This window comes from Canis lupus, chromosome 9 (genome assembly GCF_048164855.1).
Source record: "Canis lupus baileyi chromosome 9, mCanLup2.hap1, whole genome shotgun sequence".
In the NCBI taxonomy this organism is placed as follows: domain Eukaryota; kingdom Metazoa; phylum Chordata; class Mammalia; order Carnivora; family Canidae; genus Canis; species Canis lupus.
In genome coordinates this window covers 69,012,975-69,020,240 of record NC_132846.1, presented here as the reverse complement: position 1 = coordinate 69,020,240, position 7,266 = coordinate 69,012,975, and positions in this window count along the sequence as shown.

Genomic DNA, 7,266 nt, shown 5'->3' with positions numbered 1-7,266 from the left:
GATCCTTGGGCCTTCGGGCCACAGCATCTGACTTTAAAATTGGGTGTGCTGACTTAGATACAGGTGGTGAATGGGATTATTATTATGATTTAGAAACTTTTTCGAGACACGAGGATCTTGTTTGCTCCCACGGATTGCAACCATGAAGCCACTTTGGGGAAACACTGCTTCTGGAGAGCCATGGCCCTCTATGTGTCCTCGTTACAGTCATTCCTGTAAATGGGGGATTCTGATGTCCGTTTCAGTTCAAATAGAGTTTCTTATGTGGGCCCCTTTTTGGGAAGAGAAGGCAGCAATCTGGGGCCACCGGGTCAAGAAGCAGAAGAACCGTAGCGGGAGTTTCAATATAACAGGACCTCCTAAAGCCAGAATGTATGAGCTCAAAATTCACTCACCTCAGCCCACTACTGTTTCATTGCCTGAGCTATATGTAGGGAAAACTATAGCTCCAATTTTCCCTTAGCTTGGAATTCATTCATTCATAAGGAGATTCCAGGATGAGAGATGCTTTTTCCTAAAACACTTGGGCATTTGCTATGTCTGTTGAATGAACAGATACATGAATAAATGCATGAGCGAATAACTGAGTGGAGTCTAGGGGGAGTGAACGTCATGCTGGGCCTGGGCATTTCCATAAACGTCGAACACCCGAGAGAATGAGTAACTTTCCGAGTGAGTGAACGGGCGAGCAGGTGAATTTTAGGCTGCAGGGAAAGTGAGCCCAGCAGAGTGGGTGGTTCTTAACTCGAGTCTGAAACGCCTGAGTCAATGCTACTTCCCCAGCATTTGGTGGAGTGTCCCCAGCTTGAGGTAAAGCCACGGGGACAGAATGGTGTGTGAGTGGACGGTCTCCTTTCCCTGGGAAGGAGCCCAGGGCTGGGTGGGAGGGGAGTGGTCGTCACTGATTCCTTCCTGCTGGGGAAGGGGCCGGGTCTCTAAGTTCCTGTGTGGCAGAGCCAAACTTAAAGCAGGGTCTGACTCCAAATCGCGTGCTTGCTCCTCTCTTCTGGGATGTTCTGCTGTCCCCTTTGGAGACTTTGTCCTCAGGGCTTGGCCCTGGTAGAAGGACTGGCTGGCTCCCTGCCTGAACAGCACACCTGTAGAGCTCACCGCCCGGCTGGGTGCTGGGAATCTTCTCCCTACATGAGAGGTCCCGCCCCTGCCCTCCAGGGCCTGAGAGCTTTCTTTCCATTGCGTGCTGAAAGCCCAAGGGGAACTGGCACTGCTTCTCCAACCTTGTCCTGACCAGTCCTCAAAAATGCAATCTTGAATGAGCAGAGGCTGGGGAGGGGCACTTGGTCAATTCCTTGGACCTGGGCCGCCTTGCCTGAAGAATCCTTTGGGGTGGGATGCTCCTGCCTGGGGCCCCCGAGGCTCTGGCCTGGCTCTGCCTGACCCGACCTGGCCACGTTGGAGGGGTGGGGCAGGTGGGGAGCGGGGTGGGGCCCTGCTTAGCTGTGTCATCCGCGGGGGCCGACTTCCCCCACCACAGGAATGCGCTGACGGGCTTGATTTTAGAGTCCCCCAAACCCTCGCTGGCAATTCACGATCCGAATATGTTCCCAGGCTCGGAAGATGATCAATCCTTTGTGCACCACAGTGACTTTTAAATCAGACTTACTGTGGTTGTCTCTGGGGAGATGGAGACCAGCAGGACCATCTTTTGGGCTTTGGAATCAGCTGACCCCTGTCGAGCTCTGTGACCTTGGGCAATCGACTGTCCCTCTCTGAGCCCTTTTTTCTCTCTAGTGAGGGTGCTAAGAACACCTAAGCTGCAGGGCCCTCTAAGGAGCAGAGGTCCCTATGTGGGTGACTGGGTATGTAGTAGAACGGTGCAGCTATTTTTATTTGCAGAATTCTATGTTTAATTATGAAGGGAGAAAAAAGAAGGAAGGAGGAGGTGGAGCAGGAGAAGGAGGTAATGCTCGTTAACACGTCTTGAGTTCTCACTGTGTGCTAGCCTAAGCTTCTTACAAAATGACCTTGTAAAATCCTGAAGTTACGTTACTGTCTCCACTTTCCAGTTCAAGGAATGGCTTTAGCGAGGGGAAGTGGTTTGCTCTAGGTTGCACAGCTAGGCCGCAGCGGTGCTGGATGTCCAATGGCTGCCCCTGCATCTGTCTCCCCCAAAGAAGAGTGTCCATCAAGGAGTGGTCACCCTGCTGAGGACCCTAACTACTGTGGTGCCCCGGGGCCCAGCGGGCAGAGTCAGAGCCTGAACACCCTGGCGTGGCATCCGAGAGGTGCATGGGAGTGCCACCATGTGCACGTGGCTGGGGCTCTTGGCAACCTGTGTGGGTGGGTGGGTGCCAAGGTAGGACGCCAGCAGCCCCGAGATCTTAACGTGCCCTCCGAGAGATTTGACTATCAAAAACAGGCGCGCTGGGAAAACGGCTTCAAACACAGGCCCCCGTGAAGGAAGGTGCTCTCTGTTATTTTGCCATAAATATTTGGAGCGGAAATCACCTTTGAAGATAAAGATTGGGCTAGAAGCAGGGCCCGCCCCCACCGAGTTGCCCATGGTGGGAAATGCTGGCGGGGGTGGTGGTGGGGCAGCGAGCAGCAGGAGGGTAGAGGCTCCGGGCAGACAGGGCGACTGGACGGATTTGGGGACATGCGGTGAAGCACTGGCCACCTTGGCCTCTGGTGGGTAGGGAAGCCGGCCGGACCTAACAGCCCCACGGCGCTGCGGTGACAGTCCTGGGAGAAGCTGGGACCTTGGAGTGGGCTGGACCAGAGTGGCTGCTCACCAGCTCCGGCTCTGGTCAAGTCACTTAGCCTTCCTGAACCTTCTTCTTCTCCTTTGTAAAATGGGAAATAAAGTAAATCTCCCCTCGTCGAGGTCAGGTTTTTTTTTTTTTTTTTTTTCCGAGGTCAGGTTTAACAAAGCTAACACACAAAGTATTGGAGGCTCTGTAAGTTCTTTGTAAATGGCTTTATCGAGGTATAATTCGCATGCTGTACAATGTAGCCATTTAAGATTTATAATTTAACGGCTTTTAGTACAGTCACAGGTAAGCATGACCATGAACACCATCCAGTATAGAACATTTCATCCCCTGATCACCTGCTCCCACCTGATTCCTCTTCTCCCAGCTTCTTCCTCTGGCAACCACTCCTCTACTTTCTCTTTATAGATTTCCCTATTCTGGACTTTTTTGTATAAATGGAATCATGGATGTGGTCTTTCGTGGCTGGCTTCTTTCACTCAGTGTCATGTTTTCAAAGTTCGTCCATGCTATAGCCTGTGTCCGCCTTCCGTTCCTCTGTACAGCTGAGTAGTACTCCAGCCTGTGGCTAGAGCGTATTGTATTCATCTGTTGTTGTTTCCCCTTTCTGGCTATGATGCATAATGCTTCTGTTAACATTCGTGTGCAAGTTTTTGTGGACCTATGTGTTCATTTCTCTTGGGCGTATACCTAGAAGTAGAATTGTTAGATCGTATGGTAAGTCTTTAATTGTTTGAGGAGCTATTTCCCAAAGCGGCTGCACCATTTTATATTCTTACCAGCAGGATCTGATGGTTCTCCACACAGTACTCGGATGAGTGGCTCTGCACCCCCAGGACATCCAACACCCCCAGGACATCCCATTCTGGGAGATCTGCAAAGCCTGGGGCCTTCAGTGTCCAGCCCCATCCTTGCCCCTCATGGTGTGGGACAAGCTGGAGCCTCCGGCAGCACCTGCCCCACCTCCCTTCTTTCCTTACTCACCTTCTTTATTTATTTTTTTTAAATTTTTTTTATTTATTTATGATAGTCACAGAGAGAGAGAGAGAGAGAGAGGCAGAGACACAGGCAGAGGGAGAAGCAGGCTCCATGCACCGGGATCCTGACATGGGATTCGATCCCGGGTCTCCAGGATTGCGCCCTGGGCCAAAGGCAGGCGCTAAACCGCTGCGCCACCCAGGGATCCCCCTTACTCACCTTCTTTAAAAACAGATTTTATTTATTTGTTCGAAGGAGAATGAGCAGGGGTGGAAGGAGGAGCAGAGAAGGAGCGAGAGGCAGACTCCCCAATGAATAGGGAGCCCGATGTCAGACCCGATCCCAGGGCCCCGAGATCATGACCTGAGCTGAAGGCAGACGCTTAATAGAATAAGCCACCCAGGTGCCCCCTCCTTACTCACATTTTTGTCTCTGAAGGAGCTACTTTGCTTCTGGGCTTCCCACACCCGCCTGTCCACCTGGTGTGGTCCTTCCCAGGCTCCCACAGAGATTCCTATGTCTCCATGGAGCTGTGACCTCCTTGGAGAAGGAACTTCAGTTCCTTCCTTGCTGTGTTCCTCGCGGCCCTGCATGGCCAGCAGTGGGAACCCATGCCAGCTGGTGTCGTGGAGAACAACTGCATTTGGGTTCAGATGACCAGGGTTCTGATCCTGGCGCTGGATGCCTGTGGGCTACCAGACCAGCTCAGCTCCATCCTCACAAAATAACATCCCAAACCAAATAGCAGTGACAACAAAAAAAGGGTAATTACACCTTTCTCGATTGGTCAGGTAGTAACTATTTATCGAATGTGTGAATAAATACGTAAGAGCAATGCATAACGGGTAGAAAAGGTGGAGCTTTGTTATTCCCCAGGGAGCTATAGGTCACCAGATCTTGTGTGTTCCAAGAAATATTTTTCCTTTGTTGCAGCAGCAGTGACCTGTGCGGATGCTATGTATGATACCCATTTTATAGAAGTTAAAACCAAGGCTGTAAGAAAGGCTGCTCAAATCTACAGGAAGAAGTTAGAAGACTTTATGCCAGAGTTGGACATAGTTAGGGAACAGGAAGGCCACGCTTCCCAGAATAATGTCCCTAGAACTTGAGGCCCACAAGACACTGTGGGTTAAAAAGTCTCCTAACCTACATGAGATTGAGAAACACTGCAGAGGGTAGCCTCTCCTGGGACCCTCTCACTCAGAGGCTCCCCTATGGACGGTGCTGTGCAGAGGGAGGTGGATGACAATGTCTCAGACGGCTCCTCTGTGAATTTCCAAAGTGGTCCCTGTCCTCTCTAAGCAAAGGAAGTGGTCTTGGCTGAGAAAGAGCTTGCTTGTTTGGGGATGTGGGTAGGAAGGGGGTCTTTCTGGTGATGCAACCCTTGATTCTGACATACTTTGCACTGGGCAGGATAGACCATCATCCTCCTGAGCCCACGGTTCCTGTGTGCACAGGAGAAGTGACTACAGGAGAAGAACCATCAACGGCCTGCTGGTCGACCTCCTCTCCCTCTCCCTCAAACTCCTCATAGAACTTCTGAGAAGCTGCACCAGCCTTTTACTTGCTCAGGGATATGAGGCTCCATGGTGGTGGCTTGCTTTTGCTTTTTTTTTTTTTTTTAATTAAAAAAAGATTATTTTCCTTTATTTTTAATTAAGAAACATTTTTTTTTCCTAGTGGTGGTTTGCTCTTGATTTTACATCCCCCTCTTCTCCTGTCTGCACCCCACCCTAGATGCAACTTCACACAGCTCATTGGATGGAGGACACGAGGCTTCCATTCTGCCTGTGACTCCTGCCAGCTGGGGCTTTGGTGAGAGTCCCTCTTGGTCCCCAAGAATACACCGTGGCTCAGTCGGGCAAAGGGCTCCTCTTAGGAGCAACAGTGTGAGAGAAGCAGCTCTGATAAACACCTAGTATGTGCCAGGGACACGCACACACACAAGTGTTGACTCCTACCATGCAAGGACTTGGGTCACATTCAGAAGATGAGGGTATTGAGGTCCAGGGACACCGAGGGCCCCCTGCAAGGTCAGACCACAGTGGGGTCGGGATCAGAATGAGGGCTTGCCGTCGGTGGAGGCTGTGGCCACTACACTACCCTGTGCCACTGTGACCAAGTGCGACCTTCTACAACCTCTGCTCTGTCGTGGCCAGTGACACAGCTATAGGGAAGGGCCTGCCCACTGGACGCAGATATCACTCTGTTCCTTGAAAGAAAAGCAACAGCCTCGCTGACCTACTGGTTAAATGCACGTCCTGCAGAGTGTGCAGGAGCTCCGGAGAGGACGCGGCTTCACAGCCCCCCACCCTCTGGACTGTCCGAATAGCTACTTGCTTCCGTTCCCCGACGAGCCAATAAATCAATGACCTTCCAAAGGCACAGAAGTGTTTCCTCCTCTGCCCCACTGGTAAAGTAATCATCACTGAAGATAACTTTTTTTTTTCGTTGTTGTTATCTGTCTTGATTTCTCATCCATTCACAAGACATCGCAGGAGATAATTATTATGGTAAAATATCCATAACATAATATTTATCATTGTAACCATTCCTGAGTATACAATTGGGTCACATTCAACCGTGTCACACCGTCATGTGACCATCACCACTATCTGTCCCTGAAGCTTCTTCACCATCCCAGATAGAAACCTGGCACTTGTGAATATAATTGCACCCCCATCACCCCCACCCTGGCCCCCAGCCCCAGGGAAAGTTCTTATATACCAAATGCTTCCTCCCCCACCTGCCCCCAAGCACTATCTCTTTTTGGGAATATTTTTAAAACAAATAGCACAGCACATGTCCATCCCGGCCAAGCACAGGGAACTGTTGAGGTTCTGGTTTTGGAAACCTAATGAGGAGAAAGGGAACTACGAACCAAGGATTCCCAAAGACAGGTACCAGGGCGGCTTGAGTTACCTTCCTTCTGGAGGGTGGGGCCTGCCCGGGGACATGGAAAGCTGGATCCAGATTTGTTTTTGAAATGTCTGGGCTGGGCCCGGCCTCCTGGCTCTGCTGGCCGCAGCTGGGCGGCCTGTCTCCCCTTGCCACACAGACCGTGAACTATTTTCTCTCGTGCTCTATTCCAGCTGCCTCCCCAGCCCCGGCCCCAGCCCCCGCTTAGGCCAGCAGCTCCCTTTCCCCATGCCCAGTGTGGGCCTTGGGTGGCAGGAGGCAGCACTGTGGGGCTGGGGCAGGTCCGAGGGTGGGTTTTTCTGTTTTGATCCCAAGCTGCAGTTTGGCCAGAAATGAAGAAAAAGAGGAAACAAAAGACACAAGACACTGATTTCTGGCCTCCAGCATCAACAAAGGGGGAAAGGAAAGTAATGGGCACATTAGCATCAGCCTTGGACCTGGAACTTCTAACTTCCATCCGTGTCACCCCAGACAGGAGCTTCAAATCCTTCAGACTGAGTTCCCCACTTGGTAAGAGAAGGTAACTTGAGCATTACGTCTTACATTTCATCATTCTGTAGCAGGAACACCATGTCATGGGCCTTGGCGGTGTTAGTCTTTTGAATGTCTTTGCACATTTTGTCCTGAAAACTTCTACTCA